Genomic DNA, 16,106 nt, shown 5'->3' with positions numbered 1-16,106 from the left:
GAGAGTCCTCCAGAACCCCAGGGTGGGATGGCCCACAGCAAGGAGAGTGGGATCAAAAATCTGAGGGCTTCGGGGTCGGCAAACCTGCCAGAACAGCTTCTGCAGATGTCTGCAAGCAAATACACTAGCAAGGAAAAATATGGCCTGTTTTGCAGGAGAATTGCCTTGAACCAGAAGGGCCAGCATGCACAGGAAGTGCCAGGGCAAGTTGGTGAACCTCTGAGCTAGTGCAAGGCTGCTGTGATCCGTGCACCTCTTAGTGGAAGGTTCTCTCCAAGAGTTTCTAGCTGCCAGCTACGCTCACCTCCCTGTAGAGTCATACTGGGGCGGTGCGGGGCGGGGGCGGGGGGACTCAAGCCATGGCCTCCAGCCCTCAGAATGCACTATAACGAACATTCTGTGTTTAAACAATGGCAAATTACTTTTCCTCAGAATGCACTTAGACACACCACTTCATTGGAAGTGAATTCAGGAACTCTGGAAAGAGCGGCACGTTTCCCCACTGACACAGCTCTACTGAAAAATGAACCCTGGCTCTGGCAGAAAGGAGAAAGCACAACTGGTGATTTCCAGCATGGCATCCAATCTTCATTTGTGCAATCCCTCTGTTCTCAGGTCAAGTAGAAACAGATTCCCCATCCCCCAAGTGAAGCAGGAAAAGGATTAAGCAGGCTGGGGGTTTTCTGAGTTCCGTGTAGGGAATGTTCATCACTTTGCTTTTGTAGCATTTACGGGTTCACTCTGGAGAAGGGATAAGATGGAGCAAAGCAATTTGGCTTGCTTGCATTTGTTTGCCTTTATCAGGGGAGGCAAGTGCAGTCTGGAGCGGCCACCATTGACCTGAGCAGCAAAGAAGCTTCCTGGACCGCCTGAGGGGAGGCTGACTGTTCGCCTTATAGGAATGCTCAAGCTGAGCCCTCCTCCTTGCAAAGCAGTGAATCAGCTTCATTCAAATTATCCTCAGGACAATGGTGGTCAAGGGGACAAGGTGGCCATTACCACACACACTAAATTTCTCAGCACCTTCAACTAGCATGTCAGTCTTCCCCAGGTCAGTCAGTCAGTATCTACAGGGCTACACAGACCTCAGGGTCAGGATTCAAGTCCACCTCAGCCTAAGGATCACATCCAACAGCAGATGTGCTTCACAGAGCTTTACGTCTACTTCCATAGGCCACGGCCACACCATGGAACACACACAGCCCTCCATGGTGACGTGGGAAAGGGTGCTCAATGTTCACAATACAATGTGGAGTGAAAAAGCAGTATGTACCACTTTTCTAAAACATCTGAACAGAGAACCACCTGGAAAGAAACACCCCAAAATGCCATCAGTAGTCATCTCTGGGTAGTAGGATTATAGGCAATTTCTGTTCTCTCCTCCTTGGCTGATATTTCCTTCTAAATATTTAGGAATGCAAATACATTACTTTTGTAACAGGAATCAAGTAATTATACAGTGATTTAAAGATGCAGACTGGCATTTACAAAGGGTTTTTCATCTGCAAAACTGTGAGGCATTTCCATTAAAAGAATTTAATTGACCTGCACCACTGAGAAAAACCATGGCATAGCTCACATTCAACTTTGTTATTATCAGCATCAGTAGCTACTTCTTAAATACCAGTTGTAGTCATCAAAAAAAAAAAAACCTAAACCCATTGCCACTGAGTCAATTCTGACTCATAAGGACCCTACAGGCATCATATTCAACTAAATAACCCAAAGGGTAACTAAGTTCCTTACATCATTGGGACCCTAGTAGTGTTGTAGTTGGAGAAACTGAAAAGCAGGTTTTACCAGGGGTGTAAATCCATCTGCCTGCCCTGTACTCCACCTTCCTGGATTATAGAAGAGTCTCTCCCAATCCTGGGAGTAGGAGTAACTAGGCAGCCAGCAATGTGGATGCTGTGCCCTGGCCACAGCTGGCTCCAGCAAGAGTGGGCCCAGGAATTCCAGTTAGTCTCTATCAGCCTCCTGAATGGGGCACAGGGAGTTCCTGGGAGCCAAGTTGGACCCAGACGCCTAGAGAAGCAGAGAAGCCAGCCTACAGAAAGAGCAGGGAGAGACTGCAGGGCTCTGGGAGAGTGAACTGCTCTTTAGGATGGAGACAGTGTGTGGCGGACATGCTGATCCATTTACCTGTCCCACACCAGTTAAATCAGGAGGGTCAACCACTTCCTGGTCCAAGTGTTCAGCCTGCCCTCAAACCTGTAAGCTGTCCTGTGGTCTTGTAGCAAAAAACCCATCTTTTGTTGTTTCGATTTCTGTTTGTTCTGTTTCATTTCTACAAAACAAACTGATCCCTAGCTAAGACGTAGTGGCAAGGTTCAAAACTACAAAACCATCTCAAGAACTCTCTTCCCTCACTCTTTGCTTGTCTAATTCCCTCTTCTGATCCTTTCTTCATATCTCAGTTGAGATGTTATTAATTCAGTGAAACCTTCCCTAACCACTCCCTATGAGGTGGACTGCCCTGTTTTGCCCCCTGCTGTTTCCCAAATAGGAATGAACGTAACCTTTCATTCTACAGGCATTGTTTGTCTCCGTCCCTAGGGTGTAAATTCTCTGCAAGGCCCACCTCATAGCCTATTCCTGGAGCATTACAGGAGGTCAGTGCTGTGGGAAGGCATCAGACGGTCAAGCACACAGGCACACGTCCAGCCGTTTAATATACAAATTACTGAGCACGTCACATTTGCAAGACTCAGGACTTTCTCTCTAAGGCGCTAATGATTCAAAGAAAGAGATCAGATACACACACAAGAGACTGAAAAGACAAACGGACCTTGGCCAGACCATATATGAAAATCTGCAGCCACCAGTCTAGGAAGCCAATCCACAAACTCAGTAATGATCAGCCCAACCAGGACTTGATCAATAACTGACAGTTTTCCTAATCCCACCATTCCACTTTCAATTTAGGTCCAAATGGAGAAAAGCCAAATATGCTGTCTTAACTATTGGCATGGGATGCCCTGTTTCTCTCTGGCCCGCCTCCAGCGTCACCATGCCACAGCCTCCAATGAGGACATGCCTGGAACCTCCCCTTCTTCCACGGCAAAGCTTCCCCAGGCTCCTGCTTGCCTTTTGAGTTGCTGCCAAACCCAAGTGATGGTGGCTGACTCCCTTGTTACAGCAAGCTCTGGGTAAACAGCCTTCGCCTATTCTCTTCTGGGAGGTCATCATTTATTTCAACGTATCCAAAGACAAAAAACGGACACACAGCAGTCCCTGCTGAGGATCTATCCAACAGCCATCTTCTCTTACAAGTAAAGCTTCAATGTAATTGAGGCGTTCTCAGTCCATAAAGCCACTTCCCCATGGAAGGTGAGGTTATCCCAGCTCAGGAGTAAATTCTGAGCAGTTTAACCTGAGAATGGGTTACAGCTACTCAGAGATCTATCCCTTTAGCCACTGAGGCAGCCAGGCAGGAGCAGGGCAGCCAGAGTCTTCTCCGCAACCCATCCCTTCCACTCACACACATACATATATCAGCCACCTCAAGCTGTGAGCAGTCCCTTCTGCTTACTCAATGTGCATGCCAAATGTTACCATTTTCTATGGGTGCCATGACAAGAACAAGACTGGGAAAAGCCAATCAGTCTGAGCCAATTGGGATAATCCCACTCTGTGTGCCAGTGTCTGATTCAGGAAGGGACATGTAACTGCAACCCATCCGTCAGCTTGTTGTACTGTGGTGACATGCATGTTGCAATGATTCTGGAAGCTATGCCACCAGGATTTCAAATACCAGGTGGGGGTCACCCATGGTGGACAGGTTTCAGTGGAGCTTCCAGACTAGGACAGACTACGAAGAAAGGCCTGGCAATCTTCTTCCAAAAATTAACCACCAAAAACCTTATAGATCACAACAGAACATAGTCCTACATGCTTGCTTTGGACATGTCATCAGAAGGGGTCAATCGCTAGAGAAGGACATCATGTTCGATTGAAGCAGAGGGCCAGCGAAGGTAAGGGAGGCCATCAGTGAGATGGAATGGTACAACAGCCACAAAGATAAACGTGAACACGCCAGCAATCATGAGGATGACGAAGATCTGGCAACGTTTTCATTCTGCTGTACATAAGGTTGCCATGAGTCAGAGTCAACTTTACGGCAGCTGTCTATCTATCATGCAACTGCAATTGGCCAAACAAGACCTGAGGGAAAGTCTGCTGTGGGGTTGTGGGAAACATATGGATACCCTCTTTAAAGTATCGAAGAGCAAAGATGTCACCCTGAAGACTAGGGTGCACCTGACCCAAGCCATGGTATTTTCAATTGCATCATATGCATGTGAAAGCCGGACAATGAATAAGGAAGACCGAAGAAGACTCGACGCCTTTGAACTGTGCTGCTGGCAAAGAATACTGAATATCCCATGGACTGCCAAAAGAACAGACAAATCTGTCTTCGAAGAAGTACAACCAGAATGCTCCTCAGAAGCAAGGATGGCGAGACTGCGTCTTACATACTTTGGACATGTTGTCAGGAGGGATCAGTCCCTGGAGAAGGTCATCATGTTTGGCAAAGTACAGGGTCAGCGGAAAAGAGGAAGACCCTCAATGAGGTGGATTGGCACAGTGGCTGCAACAATGAGCTCAAGTATAACAACGATTGTTAAGGATGGCACAGAACTGGGCAGTGTTTCGCTCTGTTGTGCATAGGGTCGCTATGAGTCGGAAACAACTCTACGGCACCTAACAACAACATGGATACCCAGGCCAAGACTTACTTTTCAAAAGGGACACAAAAGCACAGCTTTTGCCAATGCAAGGACTCCCAAAATTGAAGTAGCCATTCTAGAACTATACAGGCAAGCAAGCCTGGGAACTAAGTCAGCACACTGAAGATTGCAAAGTAATAAAAGCAAGAAACAGAGACTTTGATGACATTGTTGAACCACTGAATTAACAAACCCTGGAGCTGCCCCCCTCAGGAGGTCTCGCTCCATGAGCCAATTCATTTGCCTTATTCTGGTGGGTTTTATCTTACGGATTTCAAAACGTAAGTTGGTAGAGCAATTCACAAAATAATTGACAGTACTTAGCAATCTGTCAACAGCTTAATGCTCAAAATCCTCTCCCTGCTGCACAGTGACAACCATCAAAGGCACCCTGGTGTGTCCCTGGCTGCTTGGCACCAGGGAAAAGGGGATTGAGCATGGATTCCAGATACTCAGCACCAGGATTCTATAATGCCTTCCCATCAATCATGACTTCCATGGAGCTCAGTAAGTAGACATGGAGAGGGTGGGAAGCATTTTTTCTTTTAATCCCCTTATTGTTTAAGCCATTTTGAGTTGGCTTTTTTGGTTATTTGGAGCCAAAAGCATCTTCACTGATAGATCCATCTTTTCATAATTAGCAGCAAATTCCTGTGGCTCCCTTTGAGCAAAGACTCTGGAGAAAATGGTGCAAAGATGCATAATTCCACCCACACTCCCGAAAATCTGCAGATGATGGGTCTTCAGAGAATTTTTCCTCCAGAAAAGATGACAACTGAGATGCAGGAAAAGGATTAACCACATGATCATCTGACACTCCCTCCATCATAAGGGTCAGAAAGCACTCACGGGTGGTGACAAAGCACTCATAGGTGGTGACAAAGCACTCATGAGTGGTAACAAAGCACTCATGGGTGGTGACAAAGCACCCATGGGTGGTGACGCATTACCCATCTCAGTGTTGAATTTGGGAAGCATAATTTATTGAGATACTTTTTTGTTCTCCTTGTTTCTCTTCTTCGTATCAAGAGCCTAGACAGAGTTTGTGTTCCGTTTATCTCAGGGGCATGCCCCAAAGTAGAAGATCCCTGAAGGCAATTCTAAGCACCTCCTAATGCCAGGCTCCAAGTTTTTTTTTTGTTGTTGTTTTCAAAAGCCTAAATTCGGTGAAGGGAATGTGCTGTATGTCAGCAGAAAGGAACGGGGGAAGACAAGCTGGTTTGTTCTGTTTTTGTTTCGAACAGCTTTGTTTCCTTGGATCTGGAATGCTGTAAGAATTGCTGGACTTTCTTGATACTGGAGAGAAGCTGGAGGTTTTCCCTCAGCAGCCGAGGCTGGCACCTTGCTCCCTGGCAGGACTCTAGGAAGGTAACCGGGCTGTTGATGGGGATGGAGAGGGAATACTACGAAAATAAGTACCGGAGTCTAGGAGCCACAGCTAAAGATCCCAATCTCCTCTGTAGAGACACAGCAGGGCCACCCAGCACTGCATGGAAACAAGGAGCCTCCCAGAGTGACAGGCTGGACTGCAGATCAGAGGTCTTTTTCCGAATGATCTGGGCTCTGCAGACCTGCAGCACTTTGCATCATAGACCCTAACTGAGTATGAACCCCAAACACCACTGCGATGGACGTTTCCAACACGTATTCAGGAAAAAAAGGAACCCAAGCGTGCATGCAGGATTAAAATTCACACATGCAACATTCTATACACTTCCCATCAAAACGGAAACTCAAAATTTAGTTTGCTTGATACGTCATGAGAGTAACCACAACTACCCAGGCCGAGTCCCCACTGTTATTCAGTATGTTCCAGTGAGTGTGCTGCCTTATAAGGGACAACTAACTGCAAAATAGACAGTTCCACAGTTGATGAGCAGTATTCAGTATTTTCAAAATATCCAAATAAAAAGCAAAAACAGACTGCTTTTACTTTAATTCTCGCTATAGAACGCTACACCCATTCATGAGAAACTCTATTTCCCACAGCCTGCTTGGAATTGATGGAGAATGACTATAAAGAAGTGCTGTATATGTATGGCACTTTAACTGGCTGAGATTCCCAAATAATACAAAAGTATTCTCAAGTCACATATGGGATCTGACGTGAAAATGATCTTGGAGGAAAACTACCTACCTATTTCAGAGGGTGCTGGGAAGCTCCATTAACACCAGCTGAACACTTTTAGATCTTCAAATAAAAGGACTATAGAAATGCAAAGTATTATTATTATAGCTCTGAAATAATTTCACACCTAGGGATGAGAAAACCCCAGGCCAAATTTTACTGCTTCTCTCCTGCCTGATAAACAAGAAATGCCACAAGCGTTGGGGGAATGAAAATCGAACAGAACAAAGACATCAAAGTTCCTCTTTTACTTGGTCTTTGTACTCCCCTAGATATCATTTTAGGGAGCTTTCAGGGGAAAAAAAGATGAGTCCCTTAAAGGTCAGGGTTAAGTACAGGGACAATGATCTTGTTGCTTTTATACCAGATAAAGCAACAACCAGCTGAGCTGAAAAAAATGACCTTGTCCACCTATCTGGGGCATCATTCCTCCCCAAGCACTTGCCAAACATACAAATGGCCAGATAGATCACTACCTGAGTCACCCACCAGTGCAACCTCACCTATGAGGTCAAAGAGCAGCTGCTTTAACTGGCACCAGGATTTCCACTCAGCTGCTGAGAGCAGGGCAGGAGACTGGGGTTTGCTCCTGCTGATGGAGGTGGTGATGGTGATAGTGAGGATGATGATGATGATGACAGTAATCATGGTAACAATGGGCTATATAACAGTAGTTCCAAAACCTTGCCTGATCAATGGAATCACCTGTGGGATTTTTTAAACTACAGATTTCAGGTCTCCATCTCAGACCTACTGAATTGGCAACTCAGGATAGAACCAAGGTTTTTTCTTTTGTTTTGTTCTGTTTTAATGTAGCAACTGAAGTGACCGCGTTTGAAAATGATGTCATAATTAAGAATGCAAACTTTGCTGACAGACTGGTTGGCATCTAATATTTACTAGCTGTGTGATCCTGGGCAAAATACTTAGCCTTAAGCCTCAATACCCACATTGATAAAATGGAAATAATAATGCAACCCATCTATAAGAGTGGGATGCTATCACTGCCTACCTCATAATGTACATGCCTAGAAAAGTAAACAAAATTCTTAAAAGCAAATATTATATTAATTCCAAGAAAGACAAAAAGTTATATGTCAAAGAAAGCATAACCAGCCACAGTGCGCTACATGGCTCAGCAACAGGGAAAAAATCACATAATCAAGATAACATAAATTTTCTTTATTGATTTAAACAAAAATTGTGATTACAACTATGTTAGGAGGCCATGGGGAATGGAAGTGGTAAGACTGGGGAGAGTCAGAGAGCTATTGCTAAAACTGATACATCAGAAAAGCACAGCATTAGCATGTTATTTAGAAATGGAGAAGAAAACATCAGAAACATCAGAATTTATAGTTGCTGATTCCACAAAGGGGGTCTGGCTGGAGGCAGAAGGATGGGGCAGGTGTTGCAGGTTATCAATATTTGCTTTTTTGTGCTGTTTTATATAAACAACGTAGATACGTTGCTTTGACAAAAATGAATTTTGAAAGATAATTCATATCATGTGCAGAACAGGTACAACACTGTATTTCTTTATACGCTTGGGTTAATACAAAGTTTTTCAATTGGCCAAAAGCTTGCTTTTTAAAAAAACTGGTATAATTCCTCCAACTATCACCGAAATGTCCAGTTTTTGAAAGTGTACCATGAATTCTTACTAGGTCCCTGGCACATCATATATAAGTCCTCAAAGACACCCGTTAGACTGAATTGAGAGCATGACAGCAGAAAAAACAGACAAAGGAAGAAGTTCCTTTGTAGAACCAAGGCCCCGACAGGAAGCAGATGGCACCTTCACCTGGGGTAACTGAGGTGAACTCCATGAAGGGCATGGGCAGGGTTGCTGCTGTGTGCCATCCGTTGATCCTGTTAGCAGCCAAGCTCTTAACCATCGTGCCACCAGGGCCCCTAGCTGGCAGAGTTAAAGGAAACCAATTCTGGATGGCCCAGTGTCCTGGGACTACCCAAAATGGGACGCCCAGACTTAAAGGGGTATAGGGGCGGAACAGTTACCAGATGGTGGAAAGAGCTATTGCTTGCAGCTACAGCTGTAGATGCAGAAGTAAGACCCCCAACAGGAACTGCGGCCTTCCTTAGAGGACTACAGCCATACAGCCACTGCCAACCCATCTCAAGCTAGATCTTTGCCCAGTGCCTCCCCCTGGCTAACCCAACCAGAAGCCAGACAGCAAGGGAGCCTGGGGAATGCTCACAGTAGAGGTAGCCTCCTGGGGCACAGAGTGGTTTCCAGGAGAAAGGAGCAGAGGCACAGATGGAGAACATCCAGCATAAGTTGTAGGCAGGTTTTCTTTTTTAAAATTTACCTCCGTTTCCTACTCAGCCTCATAAAGCAAGCCCCCGATTTTTTAATCTGTTTAATAAATAAATATGACTCAACAGTAATAAAACCCTGATGTTACATAACACTTTACAAAGCGTTTTCATATACGTTATCTTTACCCGATCCTAAAAACAGCCCTACAGCAGTAGACAGAGCAAGCATTATCCTGGCCTCACAGGTGTGCTGAGACCTTAAGAGAAGCTAGGTATCCTGCCCAGAGTCCTAGAGCCAGCGACCCACAGAGCCCAGACTAGAAAGCATGCCACCTAACGCTTCCATGAAGGCTCTTTTCGCCATACGGTGCTGTCACGCTATGTATTCATAGGAGTGCAAAACTGATGGCCCTGTGGAAAAAAATCATAAACCAGCTTTGTTCTAGGCCCTGCACTGAACACAGAAGTAGTCAACAAACGAGACACGAGGGGAAAGACAGAAAACCTGCCCATTCCATTCTTGGGAAAGCACAAGCAATGCCAGAGACTGAAGTAATTGAGCTTTCGATCACGTTTTACACATCATCGAAAAGAAGGTGTTCAGTAGCGCAAGAAAAGTGTTCAGAAGAGAAAAAAAATGTCAGGAAAAAGGAGAAAAATATTTAAAGTGTATACCTGGTTTGTTTGGGGATGCCGTGGTAAGTAGAAGGGAAGCATAGTTCCTTCAGGATCCCCACGCCGCAAAGAGCCCAGGGCCCAGAAATGGGGAGGGGTGACCTCTCTGCTCCCCTTCTCTCTTCCGACCCCACCTCCATACACATACATTCTTTGAGGGCTTACAGGAGCAGCTAAAAACGACCTCTTTTTACCAAAAAAAGGAGTACTCTGGGGTCTGGCAAATAGGCCGTTTTTGAGTAACAATTTGAGAACTCTGCAGGTTCTATAATCTACTGCAAAACGTTCAGCTACTCATAGATGATGAAAGTAAGTAATGAATGGTATTTTAATTATAAACCTCCAAATACACGTCATTCATTCCAAATCTAGCTCCCTAACACGTAAGTCACTCTATCAGGTAGGCAACAAAAACCAACTGGCTAATTTAAGAAGGAAATGAATTAGAAAGATAATGGAAGCTCACAAAATCCATGGCAGGATGGAAAATAAGGCTTGGAAACCGTCGGTAGTCAAGACTGACCTGGAAGTTGGGAAATAATAACTGCTACGGTGGTCTCATAGCAGTATTCTCAGGTCAGGACACCCACCTGGGAGAAAGTAGAACCTCTTAGCTCAACATTCAAATTCCAAAGAAGGAGCAACCACTTGACTGAGCTTGCAGTCATTCAACCATCCCTTGGCTGGGGAAGGGTAGGGCCCCTGGAAGCATCCCTCTAAAGTTATAGTTGCCTAAGGGCTTCCTTTGAAAACTCCTTAAGAATCCAACTAGCAGTAGATCACTAATTTAAGACTACACTAGTTAGTAGTTAACCACACAGCCAAAGAGAGTACTTTCCCTGACGCCGCCAAAACTTCAACTTGACAACTTTTCACTCCCAGAGGTCTCACCTACCAGATTACCTGAGAGTTCCCTTTGCGTTTGATTCCTAAGAACAAAGCAGAATTTACACTTCTTTGGTAACAACATGTTCATCTTCAAAACATTATCCCGAAGCTTCTAAGAAGAATATACTTCTCAAGATATCTAACTGATAAACTCAAAAGGATGCTAATGTTGACGATGGTGATGACACTGACAATAAAACCAACAAGCGCAGTAGCACAGACCTCTCCAGCACTCACTCACCAGGGGGCCAGGAACCATTTTAGGCCCTCGACACACGATAACTCATGAAATCCGCACAACAACCCCAAAACAAATATTCAAAACAGGTGTTTCCATAGCCCAAGTTTTCATTGTTCAAAAGGGGCTTTCTCTGATTTCCCTGTAAAATTCTTCTTCACTCTCAAAATAAACATTGAAAATTCAGCACCAGAAGTCAACTTGTCATAAAGTTAGGAATACCTTAAAGTATAAAGTAAACCAAAATGGCTTTTCAACTTTAACTGAAGTGGCCATGGTCATGACTGCTGTAATAAAAACGAACCAGAAAACCCTAAAATTGTCAAAAACATAACTGATTATGAAAACAAATACAAAATTATGGCATATTTCACCCTGGCCACCAAAGGCTCTTGATGTAACTGCAGCCCTGTAATTCCCCAGAATGAATCTTTAAATTAAAATACCTCATGCAGAACAGAAATTAAACGATGAATCAAAGAACAATGCTGTACAACCAGCCTTGCTTATAAATATACCTAGCTAAAAGGAAACAATTACATTTTTCCATGTAAAAGCCAACCTCTTTGCAATGTCTCACAGGAGGCTAAGCAGGTTCTTTTCTCATTGCTTCCAGCCTGGAAGTTCATTTCCCGTAACTCAGTTAGGGTCCACAGTAACTGGGTCAGATGAAATTAGCTACACCAAACTGGCTGGCTTTCTCCCTTTCTACAAAGTAGCTCTTTCGCGAAACAGCACGACTGACTTTCACCATACATTTCACCCAACCCAACTGAAATGCCACTCTGCATCTTATTTTAAATGCTTTATCTGGCCAGCTGGTTTAACTATTGACCAGAAGCGGTACAAATGCATTTTTTTTCCACCTGGCATTAATCTTGGTAAACTTAGCTCCATTGGAACGTCTTAACTGCTGAGAAGAAAGCAGAAGTCAGCAAACACACAACTGCATTTGGCGACCCTCAGCACATCATTTTATTTCCTCCTGCTCTCTGCTAACTATTGCTCAGCACTTTTGCCTATGAAAGAGGACAAGCAGGTGGTTAAGGAAGTTGTCCTGTCAGCTATATCTTTAATCCAAGTGTTTAAATCTCTGAATAAAAGAAAAATCAATGTTGTAAAGGCAATGTTTGTCAAGGCCACGTAATAAATACACTTACCTTTACAGGCTGCTCTCACTGGATTTCCCTTTGCTCAGCTTCAAAGCTACAAGGAGATAAAAACGAAAAGCACTGAGTTGTCTTGAGTAAAGCACTGAACATTTTCTCTCCGTGTCTGTAAGCGGAATTTCCACATGTCATGATACGTACCGCTAGCCACTATGTCACTGCTGGTAAAACTTGCACCCACAAAAGGCCAATCGAAGAGACAGTCATCCACTGAACGGGGTGCCCACATCTACCCAGGACTAAGTCAAGCAAACCCAGCCAAATCTATAGGCAAATCCTTCGGGGCATGAACTCCTCAACAGAATGGGAACAACTTATAAAGTGTAAAGACGAAAACCAAATTAAACTTTAGCGTGACACATTCCATCTGACAGAGCATTTCATTTTCTTATTTCTTTTACTGTCATCTGTCTTGCACATACTATTCCCTGAGACAGTTTTATCTAGGGTAGCCTACACCACTTACATGAGTTGTCTGGTCCTCCGGATCCAAACCCTACCACTTACCCCATAAGTGTACATGTGAATGCTTACAGATACATGCCCTCTCTCTCTAGGCGGAGTGCTGCCTTCCCTCAGCAGAAACTCACAAAAGAGAGGAAGAAGCAACTTGACATTTCCAATCAAACCTTGACTTTTTAAATTCAGCTCAAGATGACCAAACATACTATGCACTGATCACATAAAAGTCAACATGACATGAGATCTGGAAAATTAGAATTCTTAAGGAATAGCAATATTTTAAGGTTTAAAAGGGCTAGTTAATCTAATCATAATCATATGGTGACTCTACAGTAAAAAAAAAAAAAAATCAGAATATATCTCTTTCCTCATTCATGGCTAATTCCTAACCTTTCCTCAAGATAGAGTGGTTGGAAGTGTCCGTGATTTTCCCATGGTTCTCTCTCTCTCTCCCCCTCTCTCTCTTTCCTCCTATGTCCTAAGTGCTTGTTTTAGCCCTCATTGGGCTTTTTCACTCCATATCTTCCAACTCACCAAAGAATCCATTGCCACTATTGAGTAACTGTCAAAGAACAAGGCCAGGCTTATACCATGTGATAGAAATCTTAGAATATTGACACAGAAGATAAGGCCCCTTGGTGAGAGAGCATCAAAAATTTCTCCTTCTCCCTGTGTTATGTGGATTGCAAGAGGTCAGGATAAGCATAATTTGGGGAACAGTAGATAGAATATTATACATTATATTGCATACTGTAAAATCTAAGATATGTATGGTTCTGGCAATATGGAGATTACTTCAATCACTGCTCCACTTCAAACACAGTGATTAAAAAAGAAAAGAAAAACATAGCCAAGCTCAAAAGAAAGGGAGAAGTCCTATATGAAGAGATGATGGATGTATGTTTACCAGAATGAAAGACTTAAGTCCTCTTGAAAAACCACGCCAGGACCTCAACAAGATTAATAAAAGCAAATCCACGCTTAGACACATCAGAGTGAAGGTACAGAACACCAGAGTCTGAAAAAAAGTCTTAAAATCAACCAGAGAGAAAAAAGAGACTTCCTGCAAAAGAACTCATCAGCAGCAGAAATAAAAGTAAAACAGTAATGGAATAACATGTTCAAAGTACTAAGGGAAAAAAGTTCAACTAAAATTCTATACCCATGCTAAACCTATCATTCAAGAGTGACAGAAGAAATAATGACATTTTTACAGAAAAAAAAGGGAATGTTTACTATTCACACAGTTTACTCTCACTGAAAGAAATACTGAAGGGTATACTTGAATAAGAAGGAACTAATTAATTCCATAAGGCAGAAGTGGGGAACAATATGCAGTGATGAACAAAGAATTAGGAAGCGTGATGATGAATCTTGTAATTTAATAAGTAATGAGCAGTTAGGAATAATTACTAAGGCCTGATTGGGTAGTGGTTGCTGGGATTGTAAAAAAAAAACAGTAACAAACAATGTTTAGGGTTTGCAAATAGGGTGAAACTAAAGTGGTTGACAAAGATCATACAGAATAAGGGAGGGAGACTTAATGGTTTAGAAGGAAGACAGACATACTGAGTAACTTGTTAAGGGCAACCAGCATTTCTTCCTTAGGTATATAACCAAAGAGACCCTTAAACGTATGTTCACAAAGACGTGTACAAGAATGTTTATAGCAGCATTGCCTGAAGAGTGAAAAAAACTAGAAACAACTCAAACATCTATCAACAGTAAAATGAATAAATATATTTTTATAGATTCTTACAATGAAATATTATATAAAAAAAGAAAAAATTTTTATATAATTATATTATACAGCATTGAAATATTCACTAAACCAGTTACATGCATCAACATGGGTGCCTCTCAAAATTACGACATAGAACAAAAAAAGCAAGTCACAGAAGACTATATATAAAACTATTCCATTCACATGAAGTGCAAAAGACCAAAATAACTACTGCCTTCTTTTGGAATATAGTACATAGGTGGGAAAACTACACAAAAAAGCAGGGGAATGTTTTTTAGGGAATTCAGGCTAGTATTTACCTTGAAGGTGGGGAAGGAGACACAATTGAGGAGAAGCATATGAAGGGGATACTGGAGAATGGTTAATACTTTATTTCCTGAACGAGGAAGATGTATCTTGGATGTTAATTTTATTATTTTCTTTAAACTATACATATACACCTTCAAAAATTATTTTGTATATATATTCTATTTCACAACTTTGAAACACTTGAGAGTAAAAACCAAATGAATAGAAACAAAATGTATAATTTCAAAACCAGTGGAGGTAACAAAAAGAAATAAAGAAACTCAATTAATTCTACGGAAGAATGAAATGGAAAAAAGAAAAAAATAAATAAAATAAAGGCAAGCACAGTGACTAGAAAACACCAAAAAATATTTGAAATAGATTCAAATACATCAGTAGTCATAGTAAATGGATTAAATGCATCTATCAAAAAAAATTTTATTGAATGCATTTTTTTTTAAACCTTGTTCTGTGATGTTTATATGTAAAAAGCACATCTAAAATACACCAATTTGAAAGTAAAGGCATGGAAAACCACACACCAAACAAACAGTAACCAAAAGAAAGCTCGTGAAAATAAGTTACTATTAGGTAAAATAGACTAAGAATGATAGAACAATAAAACCAAAACCAAACTCGTTGCTGTTGAGTCGATTCCAACACATAAGAACCCTATAAAAAACCTGTTGCCATCGAGTCGATACCAACTCATAGTGACCCTACAGGGCAGAGCAGAACTGCCCCATAGGGTTTCCAAGGAGCACCTGGTAGATCTGGACTGCCAACCTTCCGGTTAGCAGCTGTAGCTCTTAACCACGATGCCACCAGGGTTTCCATAAGGAAATCCACCAGGAACAACTGGTGGATTTGAACTACCCAGCTTTGAGTAAGCAGCCATAGCTCACCGTATCTCTTAACCACTGCACTACTGGGGCTCCAACAGGACAATAGGTATTTGTATTAGTTATCTCCCATGTCTGTCACCTCGTCGTACTGTGGTGGCTTCTGTGTTGCTGTGATGCTAGAAACCGCGCCACTGGTATCTCAGATACTGGCAGGTCAGCCATGGTAGACAGGTTTCAGCTGAGCTTCCAGACTAAGACAGACTAAGAAGGAGGACCTAGAAGTCTACTTCTGAAAAAATTAGCCAGTGAAAACCTTATGAATATCAGCGGAACACTATCCAACACAGTGCCAGAAGATGAGCACCTCAGGTAGGAAGGTATTTAAAATAAGACTGGGGTAGAGCTGCCTCCTCAAAGTAGAGTCTATGTTAATGACGTGGATGGAGTCAAGTTTTCAGGGCCTTCATTTGCTGTTGTGGCAAAACTCAAAATGAGAAGAAACAACTGCAAACATCCATTAATAATCAGAACCTAGAATGTCCAAAGTATGAATCTAGGAAAATTGGAAATCATCAAAAATGAAATGGAATGCATAAACATCAATATCCTAGGCATTAGTGACCTGAAATGGACTGGTGTTGACCATTCTGAATCAGACA

The 16,106-nt window shown here is 42.6% G+C and overlaps 1 long non-coding RNA gene across 2 annotated transcripts in view; it reads right to left on the bottom strand.

The window, feature by feature from the left end:
• LOC111750577 (uncharacterized) overlaps positions 1-16,106 on the bottom strand; it is an 802,590-nt gene that overhangs the window by 739,621 nt on the left and 46,863 nt on the right. For both annotated transcript variants that reach the window (XR_002785662.2, XR_002785661.2), the window contains exon 2: positions 12,100-12,145. This is a non-coding gene — a long non-coding RNA (uncharacterized LOC111750577). The remainder of the gene's footprint in view (positions 1-12,099; positions 12,146-16,106) is intronic.

Source organism: Loxodonta africana, chromosome 22, assembly GCF_030014295.1.
Source record: "Loxodonta africana isolate mLoxAfr1 chromosome 22, mLoxAfr1.hap2, whole genome shotgun sequence".
NCBI classification, from domain to species: domain Eukaryota; kingdom Metazoa; phylum Chordata; class Mammalia; order Proboscidea; family Elephantidae; genus Loxodonta; species Loxodonta africana.
This window is presented reverse-complemented; position numbering and strand designations above follow the sequence as displayed.